Below are 18,832 nucleotides of genomic sequence, written 5' to 3'. Positions count from 1 at the left end.
TAACTCACCTCCTGTCCACCATCTACAAGGCACAAGTCAGGAGTGTGATGTAATACTCCCCACTTGCCTGGATGAGTGGAGCTCCAACAACACCAAAGAAACTCAACACCATCCAGGACAAAGCAGATCACTTGATCAGCACTCCATCCACTACTTTAAATATTCACTTCCTGCACCACCAGTGAACAGTGGCAGCAGTGTGTACCATCTACAAGATGCACTGCAGCAACTCACCAAGCCTCCTTCGACAGCACCTTCCAAACCCCCAACCTCGACCACCTAGAAGGACATTGGATGAATGGGAACACCACCATCTGCAAGCTCCCCTCCAAGTTACACACTGTCCTGACTGGGAACTATATCACCATTCCTTCACTGTCACTGGATCAAAATCTTGGAACTCCCTTCCTAACAGCACTGTGGGTTTACGTACAACACATGGACTGCAGCAGCTCCAAAAAGGCAGCTCACCACCACCTTCTCAAGGGCAATTAAGGATGGACAATAAAGGCTGCGTTTGCTGACAACGCAACCACAAGGTGGCACAACTCGCTTTCTGCCCCTGCTTTGCACCGGCCGCTTCCACCCTCCATAGTCGCTCGCTCCAGACCTCGCTGCTCCCCCCCCCCTACTTCCCTGGCCGATTGTCTCCCGATCATGTCACCCCATTCTCCAGTCGTTCGCTCACTCCCCACCCCGTCCCCTCCAGCCACTAGCTCTAGGCTGCGCTGCTTCCCTTCTCTCGGCCACTTGCTCCCACGTTTGTCCAGTTTCCACGCGCCGCCCGAAGAAGCAAGGTGGGCTGCAAAGTGTGACGTAGGAGTGAGTAGTGAGTGGCCTAGAGGAGGGAAGTGGCATGGCCTAGAGCTGGCGGCTGGAGCGGGGGTTGGGGGGCAGAGAGCAAGTGGCCATAGAGCTGGATGACGCGAGTGGGGAACAATTGTCCAGGGGAGCATCGAGGTGTACAGCGAGCGGCTGAGGGGAGGAAGCGTCGAGGCCTGGAGCGAGTTGCCGACGGGGGAGAGCTCCAGCCTCAAAGTCTCCTATTCAGCCGCTTCCTCCAGCTGAGTGAGGGGCTGGATACCTGATGACGCTTTAGCGCACATGTGCGAAGATGGACCAAGCGCGGATATGCGATGATGTTGGCGCTGCGCAATGACATCATCCTCCACATGTGCCACTTAATCCTGGCAAGATGTAGCTGTGCCTATGCACAGCTTGGCACAGTCCGATGATGTCAGCGGGCCGCTCCGTTGATCGGAATCACATTGTGTCAGCAGTGCCCACATCCCATGAAAGAATAAAAAAGAGATTTACCACAATGGTAGCAGGGTGAGGGATTTCAGTTATGTGGAGAGATTGGAGAAGCTGGGGTTGTTCTCCTTGCAGCAGAGAAAATTCAGAAAAGATTTGACACATTTGTTCAAAGTCATGAAGTTCTTCAATAGTTTAAATCAGGAGAAACTGTTTCCAGTGGTAAAAGGGTCAGTAAGCAGAGGACACAGATATCAGGTGATTGGCAGAAGAACCAGAGGTGACATGAAGAACCATTGTTTACACAGCAATATGTTGTGATAAAGAAAGAAAAGACTTGCATTTATATAGCACCTTTCAAGACCATTGGACATATCAAAGCACTTTGTAGACAATGAAATACTTTTGAAGTGTAATCACTGTTGTAATGTCAGAAATGTAGCAGCTAATACCCACAAACAGCAATGTGATAATGACCAACTGATCTGATTGAGGGGCAAATATTGATCACAACACCAGGGAGAATTGCTCTTCACTTGTTTGAAATTGCAGCATGGGATCTTTTACATTCACCCAAACATGCAGACCAGGTCTTGGTTTAACATCACACCTGAAAGGCAGCACCTTTAACACCCTCAGTGTTGCACTGGAGTGTCAGCTGTGAAATCTGAACCCAGAAGCTTGTGATTTCGAGGTGAGTGTGACCAACTGAGCCACAGCTTTTACCTGAGTCTCAATCCTTCTACCAACAATTTCTATCGGGTCTGTCACGACCCCTCATGATTGTGAACACCTCTATCAAATCTCCTCTCTGAAGAGAACAACCCCAGCTTCTCCAATCTATCCACATAACTGAAATCCTAACCACATGTTTCAGAAATCGATTTTTCCTCAAGTTCCTTCTGGTTTTGTGAGTCACCTTAAATCTATAACCTTCGGTTATTGACCTTTCAGCAGTTGGAAACAGTTCCTCAGTATTTACTCTACCTCAAACCTTCAAGGAAGCTCTGCAAAGTAACTGAAAATCAAGTTGTCAGAAGTGGGATTTGAGCACATGCCTCCAGTGAAAGCTGCAACCTGAACAGAGAAGCTGAAACCGCTCAGTCACCTCAACTGTTCAGACCTTTTTGACCTCGTCCGCACTTCTGTACTTTGAAAGGTTCACTCAGTTCAGGAACTTGTTCAATGTTGCTGGAATGCTCAGTGACTGGGATATTAACTCCCCCGGGCTTTCCTGAGCTTGTTCTCGGTGTATGGGGATGTTTGTCCTGGGCTGTGGAATCTTGCATCCCTGTAATGGACATTAACCCACTGATTGAATCTGTATTCACTGCTTTCCACTGGTGCTGGGTAATTGCAGAGTGTGGGGCCGGAATGTTGCTGCTTGTCCCGGCCTCACTCACTCTGGGAAAGAGTGAATAATTGATGCATCTGTTTCTGTATCTGAAATGTGGCTTAGATCTGCTGTTATTAACCGAGGCAGCGCTGCAGAAGGATACGTTAATAATCTCTCACTAATCAACTGCAAACAGTCAGAATGTGTAACTTTGAGCAGCGCTTTCTGCACCGTCAGGGCTGGAAAGTTGAGGGAGGGAGAGACACTGTCAGTATCTGAGTGTATACAGCACTGTACAGAGAAAGAGCCAATATACCGGGGCTGAGACACAGTGCATCTTTTCACATTTAATCACAATAATATCCACAGTCAGGAGCTCAAAATGTTGAAAAACCGAATAGCAAGAGCAAAATTAAGAAATGTAAGTAATTATAGATTAGCTGATCAGCTTTCACTGTGTTACCTGGTAGTCTACTGTTTTATATTCAATGCTGTCTCCACTGTGGCCAGGGAATGATTTCTTCTCAAAGGCTGAACATTAACAAAACTGCTTGTAATTTAAAATCTTTTAAAAGTAATTCCATGGAGCGAATGGGGCAAAGTCAAATAACTGCACCAATTATAGGAGAGCTGGTTGGTGATGACGTGGATGTGTCTGCAGTGTGCAGGACCAGACTGTTTCTATAGATTCACAATGAATGTTCCATCTTTATTTATAACAGTAAAACTGATAGTGGACAATGGCTATTCTGGTTGCAGCAACCTGAAGCTTTAACTCATTAACACCCTACTTTAGGGTAATTTAGAAAGCACAACATGCAGCTCTGTCAGTTAGTATGTTTGTTTGTTAAACCACAATTTGATGGTTCAAGCACATAAATGGACGAGGCTTTATTAATTTAAACTCTTCTACATCTGCTATATTACTCTTGCTGTTGATTTTTCAAAGATAAGTTTCATCAAGTCTTTCTTTGTGAAATCCATGCTGACTGTTTTATTATTTTTCATTTCCATCTGTATTTTCTACTTTGGAGGATTACAGGATATTATCATTTTTTTAATTCATTCATGGGAGGTGGGTGTCGCTGGCTAGGCCAGCATTTATTATCCATCCCTAATTGCCTTGAGAAGGTGGTGCTGAGCTGCCTTCTTGAACCACTGCAGTCCATGTGCTGCTGTTATGAAGAGAGTTCCAGGATTTTGACCCAGCAACAGTGAAGGAACGGTGATACAGTTACAATTCAGGATGGTGTGTGGCTTGGAGGGGAACTTGCAGGTTGTGGTGTTCCCATGCATCTGCTGCCCTTGTCCTTCTAGGTGATAAAGGTCGCGGGTTTGGAAGGTGCTGTCTCAGGAGCCTTGGCACATTGCTGCAGTGCATCTTGTGGATGGTACACACTGCTGCCACTGTGTGCCAGTGATGGAGGGCATGAATGTTGTAAATGGGGTGCCAATCAAGCGGGCTGCTTTGTCCTGTTGAGTTTCTTGAGTATTGTTGGAGCTGCACCCAGCCAGACAAGTGGAGAGTATTCCATCATACCCCTGACTAATGTCCAGGCTTTGGGGAGTCAGGAGGTGAGTTACTTGCCGCAGGATTCCTAGTCTCTGACCTGCTCTTGTAGCCATAATATTTATATGGCTACTGCAGTTCAGTTTCAGCTCAATGTTAACCCCCAGGTTGTTGAGAGTGGGGGATTCAGCGATGGTAATGCCATTGAATGTCAAAGGGAGATGGTTAGATTCTCTCTTGTTTGGGATGGTCATTGTCTGGCAGTTGTGTGGTGAGAATCTTATACATCTTTATTGTAGGGTACTCTATTGTACTGTTGAGTGACTACACTTTAAAAGTCCTTCCTTCATTGGCTGTAAAAGGGTTTGCCATGTCCTGTGGTCGTGAAATGCAAGTCTTGATTTTTCCATTGTTATCAGTGTGATTGTGATCAAAAGATAGGATTCATGAGCACAAAGTTTAAATCAATTTTGATTAAAATAATGTAAAAGCATCTATATTTTTGCACTGTACTTAATAATCTCCATCTTCCTATCCTTACCAAGTACAATGTCTTTGACCCTGAAATTGATTCCACAATCGCAGTCCCTCAGACAATTTCAGCTCAGTTCTGATGAAAGGTCACAGATCTGAAAAGTTAACTCTGTCTCTCTCTCCACAGATGCTGCCAGACCTGCTGAGTATTTCCAGCATTTTCTGTTTTTATTTCAGATTTCCAGTATCAGCAGCATTTTGCTTCTGTGTTACTTTGAAAGTTAAAACTGACCCACCTGTCCGCAATTCACACTGGGGTCTCCCACGAAATGATTCTGTATAATGTTGATGTAATGAATACAGACTCCGAGCACAGAGCTTCCTGTGGGGAATTGGGGATATGAAAACCAGCAGACTCTGCAGGAATTTCCACTGGGAGCACAAATTCACAAAATCTACCTTTTATATATCGATTCATTTTGATTGTCCTTCTTGAAAATTATTTTGAAGCAATTTAAACATCAACCCACAGCTCCATGACTGGGTCAATTATGAGGTCATCCTCTGACAGGTCATGTGACAGCTGGAGCCACAAGACATCAGAACCAGATTTGTGACTGGATTAAAACCCGGAATCCTGTCCCAATGGCTTTTCAAATAAAGCTGTTGCTGTTTGAAAACACAGCAGTTAAACTTTCTGCCTGACCATGAGGGGAGCGAGGGAGAAATTTACAAAACTAAATCCTTTTACAAAATAGTTCAAAAACCATTCACTGAAAAATCATGTGAGGATTCATCTGCAGTAGAGAAACAAGCAGAATACGGAAAGTACAGAGGAGAGCTGAAAAAGGAAATGAGATCAGCAAGAGAATGTATGAGAAAAGATTAGCAGGTCACATAACTGGGAACACTGAAGTCTTTTACCAACATATGGACAGTCAATGAAAGGGTGGGTCAATTAGGAGATCCTGTGGAGGCAGAGGGTGTGGCTGAGGTACTAATTAAGTACATTTCATCTGTCATCACAAAACAAACGGGTGCTGCAAATGTCACAGTAAAGGAGGAGGAAGTGGAGAATTTGGAGGGGATGAAAATAGTTAAAGAGGAGACAATTACAAGGTTTGCAGTGCTCACAGTAGAAAAGTCACCCGGTCTGGATGGGCTGCATCCTGGGTTGCTGAGGGAAGTCAGGGTGGAAATAGCAGAGACTCGAACCACAATCTTTCAATCCTCCTTGAATATGGGAATGATGCCAGAGGACTGGAGGATGGAGGTAAGCTTGGGTAGTTCGATCTCAGTTTAACTTGACCATTTTTATCATGTATCCATTGTCATAACTAACAACGTTAAGAAAGCCATTTTATAATTAACACATGACCAAAGGAACCATTTTGTGTTCAGTACTAACGTTTATATCCGGTATAATTAATGAGTAGCTACCCATCCTGAAACAGATGATTGTAAAAGTAATGAACCTTGATTGAGTTATAATTAATGAATCAATAAACATTTTAGAGAGAATGGGTTTTCATTTAAAGTTAGTTCAATCTAATTACTGTGAGTTTCTGTGTCTGTGTGGGAAAGGACAGTTTCAGCTAAATGTATTCAAACAATGGACCTTTCTCGGACTCCTGATAAAACCCATGGTATGGTACATCCTGACATTCACGAGTCTAGATTTAATGAACAGGAAACTTGTTTCAGATCAGATTGGGAGACAGTGTGAAACCACTCCATTGTACTCATGTCTGAGATTCTGAGGACAGGTGACTGTTAGTGGAAGACATTATTAAGAACCAATTAAATGTACCTAGCAACAGCTAGGACCAATTATTATTTTACATGGCGGTGTGATGGCCATCCAGGGGTTAAAAGTAGGGATCTTGTAAGGTTTCAGTGTGCAGGAACACTAGAAGATCTCAGGGGTAAAGACTCAGATCATCAACCAAGTTCTCCATCTGACGAGGGATCGAGACTGGACAAAGAGGACCGTGACACTCTGAGACCAAGCTCGACCAGTCCCCAGAGCTGTAAAGTTATATTCCCCAAGTTTGTTAAGAATAATTTTACTTTCAATTATTAAGTACTATTTTACTCTCAATAAAAGTTCTGGACTTATTAATCAAGTATCCTGTTGCTTTAATTGGTTAAAGTCATGCCCAAAGTGATTGTCTACAATAGACTTTCCAGAATTAAAAGATAAGTCTGCAAGGGTTGTGAATATTACAGCCCTGTTTAAAAAGAGAGATAAATCCAGGAACTACAGACCAATTAGTCTAATGTCGGTGGTGGGGAAACTTTTAGAGACAATTATCCAGGAGGAAATTAACTGTCACTTGGTAGAACATGGGCTGATAAATGACAGCCAGTACAGATAGGTTAACAGAAGATTGTGTCTGAAATAATTAATGAATTAATTTCTTTGATGAAGTTTCAGAGAGAGTTGACGAGGGTGGTGAGGTTAATGGTACGTGTCTGGACGTCAAAATTGTGTTTGAAAAGGTACAATAAACTAGACTTGGGGCAGCACAATGGCACAGTGGTTGGCACTGCAACCTCACAGCTCTCGCAACCCAGGTTCAGTTCTGGGTACTGCCTGTGCAGAGTTTGCAAGTTCTCCCTGTGACTGTGTGTGTTTCTGCTGGGTGCTCCGGTTACCTCCCACAAGCAAAGACTGCAGGTTGATAGGTAAATTGGCTGTTGTAAATTGCTCCTCGTGTAGGTAAGAGAATGGTGGGGATGTGGTAGGGAATATGGGATTATGGTGTAGGATTACTATAAATGGGTGGTGGTTGGTCAGCACAGACTCAGTGGGCCGTAGGGCCTGTTTCAGTTTTGCATCTCTCTATGACTTGTTAACAAAATTCAAGCAGATGGGATTAAAGGGGCAGTAGCAGTGTGGATCCAAAATTGGCTGTAGGGTAAAAAGTAGGGTGAATGCTTGTTTTTCAGAATGGAGGGAGTTATACAGTAATGTCCTTGTTGTTGCAATATGTTCAATGTCAGACCCCGAGCTGTCCGAGGGATGGGGCAATTTGTGATGTTCCTGTGGTTGCAATATTTGCAGTGTCTGACCTTGATCTGTCACAGGGACGTGGCATTTATGAGGTCCCTGTGGGGTGCTGTTTGTTTGGTGTATCACACTGACCTGTCCCAGAGAGCGGGAAGGTTGTGATGTCCTTGTGGGTTGCAATATGTTCAGTGTCTGACTCTGATCTGTAACAGAGATGGGGCAGTGTGTGATATCCTTGTGCATGTCATACAGGCCCACTGGTGTGTGGTTCCATCCTGATGCCAAGAAACAGAGCCCCATATCTGGGCAAAAAGTCTCACTTCTCAAGGGGTGTCTCGAGAAGACACAGTGGCACAGTGGTTAGCACCGCAGCCTCACACCTCTAGTGACCCGCGTTCGATTCTGGGTACTGCCTGTGCAGAGTTTACAAGTTCTCCCTGTGACTGCGTGGGTTTCTGCCGGGTGCTCTGGTTTCCTCCCACAGCCAAAGACTTGCAGGTTGACAGGTAAATTGGCCATTGTAAATTGCCCCTAGTGTAGGTAGGTGGTAGGGGAATTGAGGAGATGTGGTAGGAATATGGGATTAATGTAGGATTAGTATAAATGGGTGGTTGATGGTTGGTACGGACTCGGTGGGCTGGAAGGACCTGTTTCAGTACTGTATGTCTAAATAAATAAATAAGAAGGCTGAGGCAGTAAACCTGGACAGTAAATCCGGAGTGGAGTCCTGGGGGCGGTTCCCTGTGACTTATCAGGCAGTTTTCCAGCAACTCCGACAACAGAACTGGTAACAAACAGTACTGGTTTTTCCTTTCCTTTGGACAATACGAGCAATGCTGAGAGGGGGTCCTGATGCTCAGGGTCTCCATACTGTTTGCCCAGGCCTGTGCCCTAGAGAGGACACTCCAGCTTCGTGGTTAAACATGAGCACAACCCGGGAATAAACAGTTACTGATTATAAGCTCTCATTCAATTGGTGTAGAGTATGAGCGCCAGGGGTTACTTCGGACAGTGGGAGAGCTCTTAGTGTCTCATTGGATAGCTGCCATTCACTCCAAGCTGGGCAGCCCCCAGTCAGTTAGGTGCTGTGAAGCCACGACCTGCTTGCTTCAATGGGTGCTTGGAGCTTGGAGAGTCATCTCTCAACAGACGGATTGATAATCTATGCACCAAGAAAAACAAACTCAACAAAGAAGACACCAGTCCTTCGCATCACAAGCTGGAATGTGAGGACCATGTGTCCTGGCCTTACCGACAACCTTCTGCAGGTTGATGACACACACAAGACAGCTGTGATCGACAAGGAACTCACAATGCTCAATGTGGACATTGCTGTGCTGCAAGAAACTAGACTCGTTCAAAGTGGATCCCTCAAAGAGAAACACTACACCTTCTTCTGGCAGGGGAAAGCCCAAGAGGCAACTCGTGAGCATGGAGTGGGTTTCACAGTAAAATACACGCCACTTCAAATGAGTGAACCACCCACAGTAGGCTCAGAGAGACTTCTTACTCTTCACTTGTCAACAAGTGTGGGCCCAGTTAATCTCATGTGCATCTATGTCCCGACACTCACCTCCACCCCAGATGTCAAGGATCAATTCTATGTGACACTTGACACTGCCATCAGTAGAATTCCCAGCACTGAGGGACTGTACCTTCTAGGAGACTTCAACACAAGCTTGGGTACTGACTATACAGCTTTGCCAATGTGCATAGAGCACCAGGGGATTGGCAAGATGAATGAAAATGGACAGAGGTTGTTGGAGCTATGCTGTCACCATGGATTCTGTGTGATGAACAGCTACTTCCAGGTCAAGCTGTGCTACAAGGTGTCCTGGAGACATCCGAGATCATGCCATTGGCACCAGCTAGACCTTATCTTCACCAGACATAACACCCTCAGCAGTGTCCTCATCACTCGCAGCTATCACAGCGCTGACTGTGACACTGATCACTCCCTGGTGTGTAACAAGGTCAGGCTTCAGCCAAGGAAGCTTCATCCATCCATGATAAAAGCTCGTCTTCTGATCAACACTTGCCGAACCACTGATCCAGAAAGGACCCAGGAGTTCCTCAACATCCTCGATCAGGCTCTTTCAGACAACAATGCTCAAGTCCTCAGTGCAGTGTCAAAGTGGAATCATCTGCACACCACCATCTATAACTCTGCACTCACTGTGTATAGGAAAAGAGATGGGAGGAATGCTGACTGGTTTGAGGCTTATTGGACTGAAATGGAGTCAGTTACTGCAACTAAGAGGAGAGCCCTCATGAACTACAAACAAGTCCCCAGCAAACAACATCTAAATGCTCTCAGAGCTGCCAGAAACAAGTCTCTGCAGACTGCTCGGCACTGCACCAATCAATACTGGTTAAAACTCTGCTGATGAATCCGGGGATGCTATGTTTGAAGGAATTAAGAAAGCAATGGGCCCAGTAGTAACTAAATCAGCACCTTTTGAAGACAAAGAGAGGGGTGATCATCACTGAACCTAACAAGCAGATGGAAATGTGAGTGGAGCATTATCTTGAACTCTACATAACGGAGAACATTGTCATTGAAGTAGCTCTCAGTGCCATTCCAGACTTCCCTGTCATGGAGGAACTGGACAGTGAGCCCACCATAGTCCAGCTCAACAAGGGCTCAAAACTTGCGTGATGCAAACATTGTCACCTTGTACAAAATTAAGGGGGATCGCAGTGACTGCAGCAATTATCGGAGCCAGCTACTCAGTTCCACTCACCTGCTCGATCCCTTTCCTCCTGCAAGTTCCCTTGCTTCAGGTATCCATCCAATTTCTTTTTCAAATCATTGATTGTCTCTACTTCCACCACACTCGTGGGTCAGGATTTACCAATCACAGCATAAAAAAATTCCACCTCACCCAAGGATGGGAAATATGTATATCTTCTATATTTAGCTTATTCCCTATCTCTACGAGAATAGAATGGCAGTCAACATGAAAGGGAACCCAAAAATCTTCGAGCAGTATATAAATAATAAGCAGGTAGTCAGCGGTGAAGTGGGCCCCATTAGGGACAAAGAGGGTAATATATACTTAGAGCTGCAGGGCAATGTTAATCTAGTTAATAAGTACCTTGTATCAATGATCACTAAGGAAGTGGAATTTGACAAAATATCAGGAGAAGTGGAGAGTGTAGAGGCAATGGAGAGGGTACAAATTGAGAGAGGGAGGTACTGAAAAGGCTGGTTATGCTTCAGGAAGATAAATTACCTGGTCCGGATGGCTTTCATCCCAGATTGCGAAAGGAAATGTGGATGCAGATAACAGAAAGGCTTGCTATAATCTTCCAATCTTCCCTGGATACGGGGGAGGTGTCAGAGGATTAAACAGTTGCAAATGTGACACCCTTATTCAAGAAAGGGTGTAAGGACAGTCCGGCTAACTACAGGCCAGTTAGATTAACAGCAGTGGTGGGTAAGGTTTTAGAAAGAACAATCAGGGAAAAAATCAACAGTCACTTGGAGAGGTTTGAGTTAATTAAGGAGAGTGAGCATGGATTTATAAATAGGAGTTCATGCTTGACTAATCTAACTGCATTTTTTGATGAACTAACAGAGAAGGTTTATGAAGGGAATGCAGTGGATGTTGTTTATATGGATTTTAAGAAACGACACATAAAAGGATGATTAACAACATTGAGGTTCATGGAATAGGAGGGTCAGTGTCCAATTGGATAGAAAATTGGCTTAAGGACAGAAAACAGCAAGTCGTAATAAATGATTCATTCTCAGACTAGAAGGTTGTCGACAGTGCTGTTCCCCAAGGGTCACGTTTGGAACCACTGCTTTTTACTTGCGACAGATAAATGACTTGGATCTTGGAATATAGAGTAGAATCTCAAAATATGCCGATAACACCAAACTTGGAGAAGTGGTAAACAGTGAGGATGAAATGAACCACCTGCAACAAGACAGTGATAGGCTAGCAGAATGGGCAGACAGGTGCAGATGGATTTTAATAGTGACTAGTGTGAGGTGATGCGTTTTAGCAGAAGGAATAGGGAAAGGCAATATATACTTAATGGCACAGTTCTAAAGAGTGTGCAGGAATAGAAGGACCTGTTCACTGAACAATGAACAACGTGAACAATTACTTCTTGTTGTGTGCTCTCAGATTTGTCACCTTCACTGTACTGGAGTGAGGTGACATCTACTGGCAGGAAGCAAGAACTGCAATCAAGCAGCAGAAATTCCATCGTCTGTCAGGGTGAAAGAAACATTGCAATGTGAGGAAATAGTGAATGGGTTTGATTGGGTTGGTGGAGACATGATTCCACTTGTGGTGGAGTCCAAAGCAAAGGCCAGAAATATAAAATTGTCATTATTAAAAGATATGAGGAATTCATGATAAATGTATTTAGGTAGTGAGTGGGTGGAATCTAGATAAAATAGAAAGTGAGATTGGGTGGACAGAAGCAGTGTGAAAGGATGGCTCAAACAAAAGGTAAACGCCCTGAAAGGTGAACTCTGTTCCTCTCTCCACAGATGCTGCCAGAGTTTCTGAACATTTCCAACACTTTCTGTTTTTATTTCAGAATTTGCAAGATGTTGCTTTGCTCTGAAAAAAAAATGGATGGTCGGCTTTGGCTGCCAGTGAAATTCCACCGGAGCTAAAAGGAAGTTCTGATATCAGTGGCATGTTGATCTAGGGGTATGATCCTTGCTTAGGGTGAGTGATTAATTAATGTGTGAGAGATCCTGGGTTCAAATCCTGGACAAGTCCTTCTTCTTTGGCATTTTAGTTTAAGGTCATTGATTGGTTTCAGCCTTGCAGAAGGCGGAATTGATTTCCATATGGAGCCTGCTTGAGGACCAGAGAGCTGGATTCAAAGAGCTTGATTAACTAAATGAACAGATAGCCAAGTGGGAATATGAAGTTGTTGCAGTAATTGTGACCTGACTCCAAAAACAACAGGACTGGGTTCTGGACTGGAATGGAATGGAATTCTTCAGTGTTTCTGTTGTTTGGCTTGCATTGACTCATCGATTTTCTTGTTTTTCACTTTGTCGATGCCTTTGAATAATTGTGGATCCTTCTTCAGATTGTCATCTTTCACCAGGTAGTTCTGACCTCTGATGATGATGATCGTAACGAGCTTCAACTCACTGATAGTTTTGGAACTGAACAGATTTTCTTTGCTTGAGTCTACAACATGGAACTCAGTCTGACATGTGGACACATGGGAGGATTTGAATGCCACCCCTGCGTTGGAGAATACAGTTGCATCCATCCAATAAGAGACCGAGTAGATGTGACAGTTCAGTCAGTCAAACATTAAACTTTTAATTTCAGGGTGGTGAGTTTGAGTGCCATTTTGTTTTTCCCTTTTTTAAGGCTTCATTAGCAGAGAGTACAAGGAGTGTTTGAAATGAAATTCAGCAAAAGTATGAGAAAGTCTCACTTTGATTCGGGACTCATCTCTCTGCAGCATCTCGCTGTGAAAGATTGAACTTCATCTCATTTCATTCCCAGCTCGGGGTCAGTGCGGCTCAGTGGGACTTCTGGCTGTCTCCTGCTTCACAATCCATCAGTGCTGAGAAAGCAATGGGGAATATTATTCACGGCTCTGTAACCTGAGGACACCGATTTAAGGTGAATGGCAAAAGAACCAAAGGCAACATGAGGAAAAACTTCTTTTGCACAGCGAGTGGTTAAGATCTGATATGCACTGCTTGAGAGTGTGATGGAGGCTGATTCAACCATGGCTTTCAAAATGGTATAAGATAATTATCTAAAGTGGAAAAATTGCATGTTTTCATGGAATACATGAGTCTGTGGCATGAGCTGAGTTGCTCGTGCATAGAAGCAGCACAAGCACAATGAGCTGAATGGCTTCCTTTTGTTCTGTAACTATTCTATGATCTATGATTCTTTTCAGAGTGAAATCAACACTCACATGCAAGAAACTGACAGGTACACTGTAAACTTCGCATTACCAGACAAGAAATTGACAGATACAGTGTGAAACCCACAGTCACGTAGCAGCAGTTGGCAGGTAACGTGTAAAAATCTTTCTTTCATATCCCAACTGCAAGGTACAAAGGAAATTATGTACAAACCCAGGCTCACACTTCAAAGACTGAGAGATACAAAGCAAAACACATACTCACCTACAAGTACAGAGACGAAGACACACTCAGAGGAGGTGCAGATTAAAGACACATGCATGTAACAGAAACTAATAGGGATAGAATCAAACCCTTTCTCACTTCTCAGAAACTGATAGATATAGACAAAAGCTGATGCTCACATACAAGTTGTTGAAAGATATGTGGTGAAACTCACAGAGCAATAGCAGAAACAAACAAGTACTGAATAATCCCCACAGTCACAGACCAAAAACTGAAATATACTGAGTTAAACACCACTTTCTCACACCAGAAACTCATGGCTGCAAAGTGAAGCTGACTCTATCCTCCCAGGCACTGACAGGTGCAAAAGAAAACACTCACGACGATTCCAGGTCATGAAATGTACGTAATAAAACCTTTCAGCTGAAAGAATAGCATTAATGACAGGTGTGATACCCAGAATGCTCAGCGGCCTAGAATCCGCCCTATCTGTGACAGGAGCGGGGCGCGCAGGCGCGGTAGGGAGCTTTGTCAGCAGCTCGAGCTGCGGGTTCGGAGTTGGAGCGGGATATTCACAAAGTGCGAGAAGACTTTGCGGGCTCACACAGCTGGAGCAGGGCCTCAGGGCCACAATAAGATGGAACAATCCCATCTGTATCCCTGCGGATGGCGGAGGTGAAGCTTTTCCCGGTGAGGCTTCCCGAAACGGCGTCCATAAATGGATAAGAATTGGGGACTGGTCAGGGAGCGTCTCTAGATGAATAAAATTTGGGTACTGGTCAGGGAGCGTCTGTAAATGGATAAGAATTGGGGACTGGGCAGGGAGTGTCGATAATTGAATAAGAGTTGGAGACTGGGCAGGGAGCGTTTCTAAATGAATAAGATTTGGGGACTGGGCAGGGAGCGTCGATAAATGCTTAAGAATTGGGGACTGGTTCGGGAGCGTTTTTTTATTCGTTCGTGGGATGTGGGCGTCGCTGGCTCGATCTCAGCTCGAGTAATGTGTCCAGTTCTGGGCACCAGGCTTTAGAAAGGACATCAAAGCTTCTGAGACAGTTCAGAGGAGATTTACTAGAATGATACCAGAGATGAGGGGTGTCAGTTCTCTGGACAGGCTGGTGAAGCTGGGATTGTTCTCCTCAGAGTAGAGAAGGTTAAGGGAAGATTTAATAGAGGTGTTCAGAATCATGAAGGATTTTCATAGGGTAGAGAGGGAGAAACTGTTTCCACTGTCCTGGGGGTCAGTAACCAGAGGACACAGATTTAAAATAATTGGCCAGAAATGTCAAGGGGAGGTGAGGAGAGATCTTTTTACCCAGTAACTGATTCGGATTTGGAATGAATTGTCTGACAGGGTGGTGGAAACAGATTCAATTATAACTTTCATAAAGGAATTGGACAAATATTTCAAAGTGAAATTCTCCAGGATTATGGGGAAATAGGCAGGGGGTTGGACTAATTGCATCTTTTTGTCAGAGAGTCAGCAGAGGCACAATGGGGCCGAATGGCCTCCTTCTGTGCTGCATGATTCTATGAACATAAGAACGAGGAGCCGGAGTCGGCAAGTCAGCCACTCGAGCCTGCTCTGCCGTTCAATACAATCATGGCTGATCTCATCACGGCAGTTCTTGTTTCTTGCCAGTAGATGTCACTTCACTCCAATACAGTGAAGTTTACAAATCTGAGAGAGACACAACAGGAAAGAATTGTTCACATTATAGTGAATGTGTGGGATTTAGAAATACTAGGAGTGGAGACGAGTTATTACTTGTCTGCTCGATCCCATAGCCCTGTAAAATTATTTCCTTCAAGTGCCCATTCAAATTCCTTTTGTAATCCTCGATTGTCTCCATTTCCACCGCCCTCTTGGGCAGCGAGTTACAGATCATCACCAATCAGTGCAAACACGTTCTTGCGCACATTCCCCCTGTATCTCCTGTCCAAAACCTTCAATCTGTGTCCCCTAGTCCTTGTACCAATAGTTAACGGGAACAATGTTTCCTTGCCAATTTATTTAAAACTGTCATAGCCGAAAACACATCTATCAATTCTCCCCTCACTCTCCTTTGATGCAGGTAGAACAACCCTAGCTTTTCCAACCTAACCTTGTAACTAAAATCCTCCATCCCTGGATCCATTCTGGTGAATTTCCTCTGCATCCTCTCAAGGACGCTCACATTCTTTCTTAAGTGTGGTAAGCAAGACTGGAAGCAACACTCCAACTGGGGCCTAACCAGAGCTTTATAATGGTACAGCATAACTTCCCTGCTTTGTACTCAATGCCTCTTTTTTTCAAGCCCAAGATCCCATATGCTTTGCTAACCACTCTCACAATATGTCTTGCCACCTTCAAAGATTGATGCACATGAACCCCAAGTCCCTCTATTCCAACACACACTTTAGAACTGTGCCATTAAGTAAATATTGCCTCTCCCTATTCCATATGCCAAAATACATCACCTCACACTTGTCACTATTAAATTCCATCTGCCACCTGTCTGCCCATTCTGCTAGCCTATCATTGTCCTGTTGCAGGCAGTTCATATCATCCTCACTGTTTGCCACTCCTCCAAGTTTGTTGTCATCGGGATATTTTGAGATTCGACTCAATATTCCAAGATCCAAGTCATTTATCTTTAGCAAAAAAAGCAGTGGTTCCAGCACTGACCCTTGGGGAACACCTCTGTCGACTATCCTCCAGTCTGACAAAGAATCATTTCATTAGACTCCCTGTTTTCTGTCCTTAAACCAATTTTCTATCTAGAGGGACACTGACCCTCCTATATCACGAACCTCAATTTTGTAAACCCCACTTTTATGTGGTACCTTGTCAAACACCTCCCTAAAATCCATATAAACAACATCCACTGCATTCCCTTCATCAAGCTGCTCTGTTAGTTCATCAAAAAATGCAGTTAAATTAGTCAAGCATGAACTCCATATTTATAAATCCATGCTCACTCTACTTAATTAACTCAAACCTCTCCAAGTGACTGTTGATTTTTTACCCTGATTATTCTTTCTAAAACCTTACCCACCGCTGCTGTTAATCTAACTAGCCTGTAGTTAGCCGGACTGTCCTTACACCCTTTCTTGAATAAGGGCGTCGCATTTGCCACTGTTTAATCCTCTGGCACCTCCCCCGTATCCAGGGAAGATTGGAAGATTATGGCAAACTCTTCCATTATCTGCATCCGCATTTCCTTTCGCAACCTGGGATGCCAGCCATCCAGACCAGGTGATTTATCTACCCTAAGCACAGCCAGCCTTTTTAGTACCTCCCTCTCTCAATTTGTACCCTCTCCATTGACTCTACTCTCTTCACTTCGACTGATATTTTGTCAAATTCCACTTCCTTAGTGATCACTGATACAAAGTACTCATTAAGTAGATTAACATTGCCCTGCACCTCTAAGCTTATATTATCCTTTTTGTCCCTAATAGGCCCGACTCAACCTCTTACTACCCACTTATCATTTACATGCTGCTCGAAGATTATTGGGTTTCCTTTCATGTTGACTGCCAGTCTATTCTCATAGAAATAGAGAATAAGCAAATATAGAAGATGTAAGTATTTCCCATCCTTGATGAGGTGGAACTTTCTTATGTTGTGGGTGGTAATGACTTGGCCCACGAGTGTGGTGGAAGCAGAGACAATCAATGATTTGAAAAGGAAATTAGATGGATACTTGAAGGAAAGAAACTCGCAGGAGGAAAGGGATCGAGCTGGTGAGTGGAACTGACTAGATTGCTCCGGGGAGAGCCAGCATGGATGTGATAGGCCAAACGACCACCTTCTGTGCTGTAAATGACTCTGTGTTGTTTTTCAAATTCAATCCACTGGTGCTTGGTAAATAATTTCAAAGTAAATTGTGCAACTGGAAAATCAGAACCAAGGCAAGGGACGCATAAGGAAGCAAAGTTGCTGAAACCCGGGATTGAACCAGGAACCTTTAGATCTTCAGTTTAACGCTTTCCCAACTGAGCTATTTCAGCCCTACATTAACAGCGTCTTGGTGTCCTTGTTTTGGAAGAAAATACATACATTCAAGTTTACCAAAAAATTAAAGAACACAACATGTGAGTAATATTCCCCATTGCTTTCTCAGTACTGATGGATTGTGAAGCGGGAGACAGCCAGAAGTGCCACTGAGCCGCACAGACCCCGAGCTGAGAATGAAATGAGATCAAATTCAATCTTTCATAGTGAGATGCTGCTGAGAGGTAAGAGTCCTGAATCAAAGCGAGACTTGCTCATTTCAAACACTCCCTGTACTCTCTGCTCATGAAGCCTTAAAAAAAGGAAAAACAGAATGGCACTCAAACTCACAACCCTGCCATTAAAAGTCTCATATTCGACTGACAGAACTGTCACTTCTACTCGGTCTCTTATTGGATGGATGCAACTCCAACGCAGGGATGGCATTCAAATCCTCACATGGGTCCACATGTCAGACTGAGTTCCATGTTGTAGACTCAAGCAAAGGAAATCTGCTCACTTCCAAAACTATCAGCGAATTGAAGCTGATTACAATCAACATCATCAGAGGTCAGAACTACCTGGTGAAAGAAGACACCCTGAAGAAGGATCCACAATTATTCAAAGGTATCGACAAAGTGAAAAACAAGAAAATCGATGAGTCAATGCAAGCCAAACAACAGAAACACTGAAGAAATCCATTCCATTCCAGTCCAGAACCCAGTCCTGTTGTTTTTGCAGTCAGGTCACAATTACAGCAACAACTTTATATTCCCACTTGGCTTTCTGGACATTTAGTTAATTGCAATTTTGTCGACAAGCTCTTTGAATCCAGTTGTCTGGTCCTCATGCCAGCTCTGTTTGGAAGTTAATTCCACCTTCTGCAAGGCTGAAACCAATAGATAACCTTAATCTAAAAATGCCAGGAGACCACGGCTCGTCCGGGACTTGAACCCATGATCTCTCGCATGTTAATTAACTACACTCTCGAAGCGAGAATCATACCCCTACACCAACGAGCCACTGACAAGTCGGCTGCTGTGGAATTTCACTGGAACCCCCTAGCCAATCATCCATTTTTTTTTCAGATCAAAGCAACATCCTGCAAATGCTGAAATAAAAACAGAAAGTGCTGGAAATGTTCAGCAGCTCTGGCAGCATCTGTGCTG

General features: G+C 44.0%; 1 non-coding gene across 1 annotated transcript; it reads right to left on the bottom strand.

The window, feature by feature from the left end:
* Positions 1-17,607: 17,607 nt before the first annotated feature.
* trnaf-gaa (transfer RNA phenylalanine (anticodon GAA)) lies at positions 17,608-17,680 on the bottom strand. Its single transcript has one exon. It is a non-coding gene; the product is annotated as a tRNA-Phe (tRNA).
* Positions 17,681-18,832: the final 1,152 nt, after the last annotated feature.

The sequence above is a fragment of the Heterodontus francisci genome, unplaced genomic scaffold (assembly GCF_036365525.1).
Source record: "Heterodontus francisci isolate sHetFra1 unplaced genomic scaffold, sHetFra1.hap1 HAP1_SCAFFOLD_286, whole genome shotgun sequence".
Lineage (NCBI taxonomy): Eukaryota > Metazoa > Chordata > Chondrichthyes > Heterodontiformes > Heterodontidae > Heterodontus > Heterodontus francisci.
Note: the sequence above shows the minus strand (reverse complement) of the source record. Positions and strands in the feature narration are given on the sequence as shown.